The sequence below is a fragment of the Myxocyprinus asiaticus genome, chromosome 6 (assembly GCF_019703515.2).
Source record: "Myxocyprinus asiaticus isolate MX2 ecotype Aquarium Trade chromosome 6, UBuf_Myxa_2, whole genome shotgun sequence".
NCBI classification, from domain to species: Eukaryota; Metazoa; Chordata; class Actinopteri; order Cypriniformes; family Catostomidae; genus Myxocyprinus; species Myxocyprinus asiaticus.
Window position 1 is genome coordinate 19,806,427 of NC_059349.1, and position 12,106 is coordinate 19,818,532.

The following is a 12,106-nucleotide window of genomic DNA, read 5'->3' on the forward strand; positions in this document are numbered from 1 at the left end:
GGTCTGGGACACATTGGTCGAGTGACTGTCTGGGTCAGTTTAAGGTAAAAGTCGACTGGCTGTTTGGAACAGCAAAACTCAAGATGAGTCTGGGACCGTATAGATTGAAATAATAATTAAAGATAACAGGTTGTGTGGGGTATGTGAGTACTGGTTGTTAAAATTGAAGCTAAAATACCTGGCAAGGATGGATAAAAACAATAGTAAAACAATTAGTATGGAGGATGTGCTAAAATTATGTGTAATGAGCATGGAGATTGGATGTGCACAATTACAATTATGGGAAGAAAATGGTCGTTTTAGCCTGAACCAAATAGAAAAGCTTAAGAAAGTTTTACAGGATGGTCGGCTGACTCGACAACAGACTCAGTGCTGAAGGATAAAGCTGTGATCACAGTCGGGGTTAGAGTCCCTGAGAAACCTGAACCTCCTCTATAAAAGAGGGTGAGAAGTGGGAACCTGAAGCCTGAGGACGGGTTTGCCTCAACAAAGGTGACCTTTCTGGTAAGAAAATTCCACTGTGATTCTCAATAGAAGATAATTTTTATAATTGTTATTTAGTTGAGGAAAGACCAGGGTTGGAATAGCCGGTCTGGGACCACAACCAAAATTCTGCTGTGATTCTTAATTAGGGAAATTTAATTAAGGAAAGACCAACACTGGAATAAAAGGGATTGTAAATAACTGATCAAATTATTTTAACCAACAGGTTACTAGGGCAGGTTTGGAACTGCTAGGGAATCACCTAACTGCAGTAAAAAGTGAAAATGGGATCGAATTCTAGCAAAAATAATGACATCAATAGAGGTCCAGACCTCTGCCCAGGTATGGATGCTCCAAATTGTAAATACATGTTAACTAATTATGGACCAAGCAGCTGCACTCAATTAGAGATCTGGGTAGCTGAATGTGGTTTTCCAAAGATGGGAATTTTAGCACAAGACAGATGAAACAGTTAAAGGAAAAAACTGATAGAGAAGGAAAAAGCAAGTCAAGAAAAACATGAGACAATGCCTAAGAAAGAACAGAAAAAGCATGAGTTATTTAAGGGTGATTGAAAAGCATTTTCTGATTGGTTAACTGAAACAAACCTGAGGGACAGAAAAACGCACCAGGGAGGGACAGGGCTCTATAACAAAATCTCTGTGTCTAAAATATGTAGGTGACCCAGACCTGGACTCGGCCCCCTTCGGATGACGTCGGGACCAGGACGAGGACCAACATGATGGTCAATAGGCTGCGGGCAGAGAACCTGCACAAGACCCAGTTCAACCGACAGCACCCCAAGCACCACCCCCCGAGTAGGAAGAGCAACAGCTGTCCCCCTTCACCACCAGACACAACAAAGCATACCTGACATTAAAAACCACTGTGTGAACTGTGACACTGGCTGCCTGTAAGATGTAAAAATCATGCTGTGCACACTGAGAAACTGCTGAACGAGAAAACAGAAGAAAGAAAAAGCCACTGCTGACAGGCTGTAGATGGCACAGCTACAAACATATAAAGCACAAGCCCAGCCCATGAGAGGAAGAGGGCGTGGACAAGGAAGAGGCCGAGGGAGGGGCAGAGGAGGAAACGGGGTAGGCAGAGGCACTGCAGACAGATGTTTCAACTGCGGGGCAACAGATCACTGGATCAGAGACTGTCCAGAGATTAGAAAGGACATTAAGAAGTGCCCGTAGCCACATATATGTAAAAAGGAGGACTGACTCCCTGGAGGGCCAAGGACAGGGGATGATGAGCCAAGGGCACGTGAGTCAGAATCTAACACACACACACGAACACACAGTGTATGCAATGCATTCCAGTTCAGCCTATAAAATGATACATCACATTGACAGTTGGAAACAAATAAATTACATTTTTAGCGGATTCCGGTGCCACAGAATCTGTAATCATGAAGAATTCACACCCCCTCCCAAATTTAGTGGTCGATACATTAGAACGATTGGCGCGACAGGTGATTCATCATACAGTTTTATACAGTGCCACTTTCGATCGAAGATGATCTGAAGGGTACCATAAAACATTTGTTCCTTCTGTCAAAATGCTGCCCAGTATATTTGTTGGGACAGATTTAGTGTGTACTCTGGACATTATGTTAAAGGCTAATGAAGCAAGGGTATTACTGACCAGACATACTGTCTCTGAAAAGCACTCACACACTTACACCATGCTAATAAACACTTTCCCCACCCCCATTCTCTATGCCTATGAATGGTACCTCACAGAAGCCTCACAAGAAACAGTGGGCAGACAGTTACTGCAACACGCACATGAACACACACCGCAGGGAATACTAGGTTTCCTACAAGAGGGCGATTTACATCGTTATGCTTATGTGTCAGAAGGAAATGATGAAGATTTTGATTTTTTTTCGAATGTGTGAATAACGATGTTATACAGACAGATTGGTTACACTAGAAAAATAATATGTGTGCAGCAGGTGTTCAGCTACCAGAGCCTCTAAGTGCCAAATTTTATAATTTGACCACATATTTCATTAGCTAAATCAGCTGACGTCAAATGGGAAGATTTAGGATTGTGGGTGCATAATTGTGTATTTGATACAGATGGAAACACCTCTAAAAAAAGGGGTTCAATAAAATTTTAAGCATGCTACTCACAGATTACAGATGCCCTTAGGCATAACTGTAGACAGAACTGTTCAGATTGTTAAAGAGACATGTTTAATGGTCAAACACACATCTGGTGAAGACCCTCCTGACCTCTCTGAAATACCAAAGTAAATATGGGCCCAAATCATTTTTACCAAAGTAAATATGATGTGGGATTACTCCAAAAACCACTTTTTGGCCATACAAAACATTTCACGGCCTTTCACAAAGAAATGAGTGATGAGCTTTTTAGGTATGGCATCATATTGCAGGCAGTGGATACCTAATTATGCAGAAATAGAGGCTCCACTGTCTGCAATGGTAAAGGCCTGACAGCACATGACAAAGTAATTTGGACTGAATTCAGACATGAAGCCTTCTCTTCTCTGAAGGTGGCTTTACAATCAACACCCACATTGGGACTGCCTGACATAACTAAGCCTTTTGCGCAGACTGTGGGTGAAAAAAGAGGTTATATGACTTCTGTTCTATCACAAGACCATGGGGGAAATTAAGGCCAGTGGCTTATTTCTCATCTAAATTAGACAGTGGCAGCTGGGCTGCCCAAATGCTTTAGAGCTGTTGCTGCTGCAGAAAAAGCAGTACTTGTTTCCAGAGATTTGGTGGGTTATCAACATTTGACCATATTGGTCCCACATGCAGTATCCATCATACTGTTAGAACAAAAAAACAGCTCACCTGTCATCAGCACGATGGTTAAGATACAGTGCTGTTGTGGCAGGGCGGAGGGCGGGGCCGGGCTGTGATTCTGCACACCCGGCCCCTAATCGGGCTGATCAAGCCAGAGAGGGATAAAGCCGACCGGAGACAGCAGTTCGACAGAGAGAGAATTACAGGCAGCTGACCTGTATGTGTTTGGTTGTGTCTTTTTGTTTTAGTTAATCATTAAATATTATTTATGTTGTTAAGCCAGTTCTCGCTTCCATAGTAGAGTCCTCGCCACTACCATCCACCCCAATGGAGAAGCCGCGGCCATCCGCCGGGCGACGGAAGAACCCGGCCGCCTGAGAGCGGAGGAATGGCCGCCGACCACGAGGGGAGGAGGGGCTCCTAGCCGACCATCTGGAGTGGTCAGTACCACTGCCAGGGGTGGAGGAGACCCCTACCAGCCGCTGAAATGCGGCGGGGTCAGAGGACCACAGACCGTGAGATGGGAGGGGCTCCTGGCCAACCGCCTGAGTGGGAGAACCACTGCCAGGGGCAGGGGAGACCCCTTCCTTCCACCAAAAACATGGTGGGGCGTTCTGTCTCCGATCCACCCGGGGAGGTACGGCTGTTGTCCACTAGAGGGTGGAGGAGTGGCCGAGGACCAGGCTACAGTGTATCGGAGAGTAAATTATTATTTATTTATTTCTCTCTCTCTCTCCTCTCTCTCACTCCCGCTGCCGCTCCGCGTTGGCCTTTCCCTCTCTTTTTAAATATTAGTATTGTTTTTGTTGGGTATAATCACGGTGTATAAGTACTATGTTTTTTTGTTATTGTTGTTTCCCTCCCCCTGTCCCCTCCCAGATCCAGGAAGGCGGGGATGACCTGCCGGCAGACGGGACCAGAAGGGCACGCCCCCCCCCGGAAAAGAGGGAGGGATGTACGTCATGCTGGGGGCTCCCCAGCCTGAAAAAACGAGGGAGGAATGTGGCAGGGCGGAGGGCGGGGCCGGACCGTGATTCTGCACACCCGGCCCCTAATCAGGCTGATCAAGCCCGAGAGGGATAAAGCCAACCGGAGACAGCAGTTCGACAGAGAGAGAATTACAGGCAGCTGACCTGTATGTGTTTGGTTGTGTCTTTTTGTTTTAGTTAATCATTAAATATTATTTATGTTGTTAAGCCGGTTCTCACCTCCTCCTTTCCATTGAAATGTGTTACAGCTGTATTATTGGAAATGCCAAACATTACTGTTAAAAGATGTACAGTTCTTAACTCTGCCACTCTTCTACCCAAAGCAGATGATGGAGATTCACATGACTGTGTTGCGTCAATACCAGTGATTTGCTCCCCCAACCAAGACCTTAAGGGTACACCACTCTCCATTGCTGATTTGGAACTGTTTTTTAATGGTTCTGCCTCAAGGGACCCTGTCATGGCAAAGACTAGAGCTGGGTTCGCTGAAGTAACTGCATTTGATACTGTCATTGCACACCCCTTAACCAGACACACATCTGCACAAGCAGCATAATTGATAGCTTTAACTGAAGCCTGCAAACAAGTGACTGGTAAGTCCGATAACATTTACACTGACAGTAGATATGCATTCAGGGTGGTGCATGATTTTGTGGCCATTTGTGGCCAAAGAGACCTCCTTACATCTACAGACAAACCCATCTCTAACGGACCCCTGGTGGCGACCCTGTTAGAGGATGTACTGTTACCGTCCTCTGTTGCGGTGTATAAATGTGAGGCTCACACTTACTCCCTTGACTCCATTTTTGTAGGAAATGCACAAGCAGATGCTGCAGCAAAGAAAGCTGCTCAACAGGAAGTTCAAAACTACTCTTTTGTTTCTGTTCTGCAAACTGACACACACACTAAATGCAGATTTAATTGATTTACAGAGCAGAGCCACAGCGGAGGAGAAAGCTGCCTGGAAGAACGCTAACTGTTCGAAGCAAGACGGTATTTGGGTCGGTCCAAATGGTAAACCATGCCTGCCACGTCATTTTTTTCCACATTATGCCAAATTGGAGGGATGTTGAGTGAAATAGATAGGTACTGGTTAAAAAATAAATAGGTACTGGTTCACAAAGGGGTTTTCCATTTATGGCACAAATTCTTTTTGATATGTGCCAAATTTAATATAGGAAGAGAGCAACAGATGCTTTGAGTGCACATCCGCCACCTGAAAAGCCATTTGACCACCTTCAAATGGACTTTATTGAAAAGTATTGCTTGGTGATTGTAGACATGTTCTCCAAGTGGGTAGAGTACCCCACAGAAAGGCAGATGCAAGTGCAGTGGCAAAAATTCTAATGCGAGAATTAATGCCCAGAATGGGCATTCCAGTGACAATGGAACCCACTTTGTGAATCAAGCCCTATGTCACACCGGTCAGTATTTGGTAATTGATATGACAACACACTGTGCCTAACACCCTAAGAGTGGGGGAGCAGTGGAAAGAGAAAATGGCACACTAAAAAACAAATTGGTCAAATGTTCAGTTGAAACTGGACTAAATTGGGTTCAAGCATTACCATTGGTGTTAATGCAGATGTGGGCAAGGCTCAGAAAATTATATGGTTTGAGCCCATTTGAAATTTTGTTTGGCAGGCCCCTTAACATGGGAATTGGACCACAAAAAAGGCAGTTGCCTGATACCGACCAGTGTGAGGATGAAAATGTACGTTCTTGTGCAAACCTCTCTGCTGTGCTTTGTGATATTCATAGACAGGTGAAAGCAGCGCTCCCCAGGGAGGCGAAAGGGAAATTGCATGATCTGGAGCTGAGAGACTGGGTGGTGGTGAAGGACTGCAAATGGAGAAATTGGAGGAAGCCTAGTGGACTGGGCCCTACCAGGTGCTGTTAGTGACTAACTCAGCGGGAAAAATCATGAAGAAGGCTACCTGGATCCACGCCAGCCACTGCAGGAAGGTCTCGTCAAGCCTGGAGGAGTGGGAAGGATCGGCAAGCACCTCAGTGCTTAGCAGCGGAGCCAAGGAAATGCAGTTCACATCACGCGTGCCTCTAACTTTGACAGAGGCAGAAGATTCCCTTAGGGGGACCAACGAGGGTCAGGAAAATTGAGGGGGCCCTAAGACTGGGTGAAGATCAGACAAGAACACATTACAACCACAACAGAGAAGGAAAAACACACCAAGGAAGTGGTGGTGTAAACTTTTTGGACACACACGGAACTGTCCAATGTGTGACCCAGACTTGTATACAGTTCCCCTTCTATCTGAATGGTTGTGAGGTGTCAAGAATGAACAAGTAATCAAGTATGTTTTAAGAAATAGTTTAAAAGGGATCTTTACATAAATTCAACAGATGGATTTGAGAGACTTGCTTTCTTTTTGTCTGAAAACATATGATAATTGAATTTACTTAATAGCTCAATTAGACAAAATGATAATTGAAGATCATGAGAAACAAAACTCTTGGTGGGTCATCCTAGAATATTTGAGTAGAGGAGTGCCAGGGACACGGCCAATATTAGCAAAATCTGAGTCGCTGTGCAGCTGGAATCCACTATTCAATCTGCCAATAGTCCCCAGCAATTGTACAAGAAAAGCAATAGAGTTTGCAAGACACATTAACACCAAGAGGGCAAACTAACCTAGTGGTGTGAAGACCAAGGAGGGATGCAGAAGGGCGGCCAAAGCATTCTTGGATGCCACATACAATAATAATACCCCTTTAGAGACCGTTGAATGTTGGCTAATGCTTTGTAATGACAGTTATAACTCGCAACTAATAGAAAAGGCAGAGAACGTTACACCAATAGAAAGACCGACTGGGATAAAGAAATCAGAACATCTGAGATGTGTCTGTAATAATGGGCCAGTGCAATTTGTGGGGATGTCCACCTGCCGAGAGTACTTAACAGGGATAATGAACCTATCGTATTATAAAGGGGGGGAGGGGGGTGGTCTATGGCTATAACAAGCAACACGGATAAGAATATAACTATGACACTTGATAGCAAAACAGTTGTGGCAAATAATTGCCTCAGAAACCATGTAAACCTAGGTATAGGGTTTATGTATTCCAGTTATTGACAGTGTGTAAATCAAACATTCGATAGACTACCAACTGATTGGAGTGGATGTTGTTATTTGATAAAGTTGAAACTACACAATATAATGATGCTGAGGGGCGAAAGAGTTAAACAAAATAGGTTAAAGCCTACAGCGAGGAGGGGCACACTCTGACACAATGGTGTCAGGAGCACAACCTCTCCCTCAACGTCAGTAAGACAAAGGAGCTTGTGGTGGACTTCAGGAGAAGAGATAGAGAACACAGTCCCATCACCATCAATGGAGCACCAGTGGAGGGAGTCAGCAGCTTCAAGTTCCTGGGTGTCCACATCACAGAGGAACTAACATGGTCCATCCACACTGAAGCCGTTGTGAAGAAGACTCATCAGCGCCTCTTCTTCATGAGATGGCTGAGGAAGTTTGGAATGAACCGCCACATCCTCACACGGTTCTACACCTGCACTGTAGAGAGCATCCTGACTGGCTGCATCTCCACCTGGTACGGCAATAGCACCGGCCACAACCGCAAAGCACTGCAAAGGGTGGTGCGAACTGCCAGACACATCATCGGAGGTGAGCTTCCCTCCCTCCAGGACATATATACCAGGCGGTGTGTGAAAAAAGCTCGGAGGATCATCAGAGACTCCAGCCACCCGAGCCACGGGCTGTTCAGGACCCGCACCAGCCGAATTCATGACAGCTTCTTCCCCCAAGCAATCAGACTTTTGAACTCTTGATCTCCCACGATCAAATACATCAGCACTGCACTTTATTACTCTTATATCTCACACCGGACTGTCATAAATTATATTATTATTATATTATATTCTCTTACTATCAACTGACAGCCTGAATGTCAATACAGTACAATACAACCTACTGTACATTCTATATATACTATATATACATTTTTCTATTGTATAATGTGTATTCTATATTGTGAGTATTGTATACTGTACATTGTATGTTATTATTTGTATATTGTGTTGTGTGTAATTATGTGTATATTAGATTTTAAACTGTGTTGTAAATCTGATGTTTATTGTAAATTGTCTCATCACTGTCATGACTACTATGTTGCTCGGAACTGCACCCAAGAATTTCACACACTATTGCACTTGTGTAAATGGTTGTGTGACAATAAAAGTGATTTGATTTGATTTGATTTAAAGCGGGCCATGGCCCAATTTGAAAATATGGAGTCGTTCCATTGACGAATATCTTTAGGGGAAAAATGGGGATTAGGGATTTTTCCGTGATATGGAGTAACATTCCTCGCTGACCATATAGACAATATCACCTACACTATGTCAGGATTCGCTAATGAAACCATAAAAGGGTTCCGCCTTCTGAAAGACAACGATAAGTCCCATCGACTCACACTGCTCAAGCATGAAATGGCATTAGATTACCTTATGGCCAAAACCGGAGGATTGTGTAACACTAAACCTCACAGGAGATTCATGTTTAACTCTGATACCAGACAATTCAGATAATATCACTAATGTGATAGCCCTAGAGATGCATTTGGCCCATCTGAATCTGCAGTATTTAGCTTTAACAGGTGGCTAATAGAAAACTTTGGGCCTTAGGTACCATTAATAGCGCAGGTCTTCCTGCCTATGATTGTGGTATTGGTCCTTTTCCTGTGTTTCTGCACATGTGCCCTAGCCTGTGCTAAAGAAATGATATGTAGATGGGTAGGTGGAATAGTAGCTGGGCAATTTTCTCTTATACAATACCAACAGGTGAATAATGAGGATGATGAAATGGAAGAAGAATGGCAACCGCCATTCGCAGGGGAACAGAGCACAAATAATTTATGACTTAGAGAACTAGTGCTATGCTGAATGTTCCTTGCGGGAAGCTAGTGCAGAGGCGAGGGGTTGGAGGGTATATCAATAGGAGTCCAGCGTCTCTACCATGGTGAAGAATGTTAGAGCGAACCGCTTGTTAAACATGAGGCATGCATGAAGGAGGGTCAGATTTTATTTACTCATGATGATATAAAATGAAACAAACCCCCAATATCTACTCACTGCAAATGCAATTTAATTGTGATTAACAGAAATAATCAAGGGGGGGGGGGGGGGGGGGGTGTGAAAGAAATTATAATAGGTATATTAGAACATTATTATTTATATATAACACTAAGATAAAATATGCTGTATGAGAGCAGCCCTATAAGTTGAAATGGATGACCAATCTGTTTTTTGTGCGGAGGACTGTGTCTCCTTGTTATAACAAACATACTGCTGAGGGTCGATCGTACGACAACATGTTTACTCAAGGATATACAATACATCCCTAACAAACATTTTGCTGAATTCATATCACATGATAAATCTGAGGTCAAATCACATGTAGCGAGGAACAATACATGAGTATAGTCCTATATAAGCCTGCCATGTGTGTGTGTATGTTTGGGAGAAGACACGAGCTTCTACCCCCCCGGCCGGGTGGTAAGAATAAAGCTGAGCTAAAAACTGTGCTGTGTCCTGTAATGTGTTTAGAACATTTGCACTCATGTGAATTCCAGATGGAGAAATTCCATGACATGCGTTCCCGCCAATAGCGTTGATATCTCCAATCCTCTCCAGAGTGAAAGAGAAGAGATTGAGAATGATATTAATAGCACTGCGCTGGCCGAGGAAGTATTGGCTGGCGGAGATCATACATATACGAACAGCCATGGCCTCTTCCGCTGCAGAGAGACCTGTTGTCGCAGGCACAGGGGGAGATTTTCCATCCTCATCCATAGCGCCTGGCACTGTGGGCCTGGCCCTTGAATGGTTCACTTTGAACACAACTGGGTTGCCCCATAGTGTTATTAGGACTATACAGAATGCTAGAGCATCGTCTACTAGATCTTTGTATGGGTGTAAATGGGGCGTGTTTGAGAGTTGGTGCACAGATAAACACGAGATTCCCTGTCAATTCTCAGTGGTGGTTATACTATAATTTCTACAAGAATTGATAGATAAGGGAAAAGCGTTCTCAACCATAAAAGTGTTTCTGGCTGCTATATCAGCATGTCATATAGGCTTTAATGAAGCGTGCGTCACCATTGGACAAAGTTGATTTCAAAATATTGTCGCTTCAGCCAAACGAGTCAGTGAGATACACACACTTTCTGTACATTCTGCGTTTACGCAATTTATGCCAGGGGATGCAGGGATTTTATGACCAAACCCTGCATTCATACCAAAGTTATTCAATCTATTGTTCCTCTTGAACTCAGGGATTTTTGTCCACCACCCTTTTCTTCATTAGAGCAGCAGAGGTTGAATGCATTATGACCAGTGCATGCTCTGCGCATTTATAAAGAAAGTACTGAAAAATTCAGGGAGAGTGATCAGCTGTTTGTTTCCTGGGCGAAACCGTGCATGGGAAAGCCGATTACCATGATTGTGGAAGCTATTTCTTGGTATATTCCAGTAAGAGTCTTAATACCCCATCTGGATTGTGTGAACATTCTACAAGGGGAATGTCTACATCATGGGCTCTCTTTAAAGGGGTTTCGAATAAAGATATTTGTGAAGCGGCAAGGTGGTCTTCACCTCACACATTTGCAAGGTTTTATAAATGGGATGTTACAGCACAGACTTTAGTGCATGCTGTACTGAGTGTTGGCTCTTGAGTCCTCCAGGACTCTCCCAGCCCTGGATAGTTATGATGGTTGGCAGAGGGAACCAGGCTGTCTGGCAATACAGGAGTGAGGATATCCCATACTGAGACACTGAAACATATGTTTGAAAGAGAACTATAGGTTACTTGTGTAACCCCGGTTATCTGATAGCATTAAGTGAGGTGTCTCACCAGACCACCCTCCTTGCTGTGTGAAGCAATGAAGAGGTGTACTTGTTTTGAATAATGTAATGACACTGTGTCGCCCCTTTTATACTGGGAAGCGGAGCCTCCTCCAGACACAAGCGTCACTTCTGCCAGCCAATAAGGGCTGGCGTAATGTAATAGGGCTTCTAGGACTATACGGAAGGGGCGTATCCCATAGTGAGACACCTCACTTAGTGCTATCAGATAACCGGCATTACACAAGTAACCTTTAGTTATCTGTGTCAATACGGTAATATTTCTTTAGACAATATCAAGAACACACAACACACACATGGTCGGTAACATCAACTGCTCATTTTATCTTCTTTTCTTATTCTCTTCTCTTACAGGACAAGCACCAGGTGACAGGTACTGGAGCGCCATCTACAGGTAAGAACCACTATACATCACATCTCAAATTACTTTGCCTCCTAAAAAATGTTTTTTTTACAGAACTATAAATCTTAAACTTACTTCAGATTCTTAATGCAACTTAGAATGTCTAAAGTCCAACTCAAATGGCTATAAATACAAATCTTAGATGAACACAAAATTTCAGGTCTTACTTTGCTTAACTTAAAGTCCTTCAACAAGAATAACGCTTGGGTGTTCTAATCACTCGACCAGAGCGTGTCATCTTCACAGATTCTTCTGTAACAGCTTTGGGTGACGGAACTACCTTTACAGGAGATGCAACAGGTGTCTGCACTTGTTTGCACCCACATCAGGAACACATTCAGTCCTAAATATGTGAATCCTTGAAACTCATCTCTCTGGTCTTGAGCAGGTGTCTCCGATTTCTCCTGTAAACTCCACCATCTGTTGTTCTTATCAGGTAAGATCTTGGCTTGTCATGACTTTTCATCATTACTGCAGTTTGCCATCTGTTCTCAACTCTAATTCTGACTTTTTCCCCCTTACTTAGAGTAGGTAGCTCTCT

General features: G+C 43.7%; 1 long non-coding RNA gene across 2 annotated transcripts; it reads left to right on the top strand.

Annotated features, from left to right (window-relative positions):
• Window positions 1-1,615: 1,615 nt before the first annotated feature.
• On the top strand, window positions 1,616-8,474 carry LOC127442453 (uncharacterized). Of its 2 annotated transcripts, none has more exons than XR_007897487.1 (3): window positions 1,616-1,755; window positions 4,152-5,275; window positions 6,023-8,474. It is a non-coding gene; the product is annotated as an uncharacterized LOC127442453 (long non-coding RNA). The 2 variants fall into 2 exon arrangements; XR_007897486.1 differs by having other exon boundaries at window positions 4,152-4,407; window positions 4,588-8,474.
• The last annotated feature ends 3,632 nt before the right edge of the window (window positions 8,475-12,106 follow it).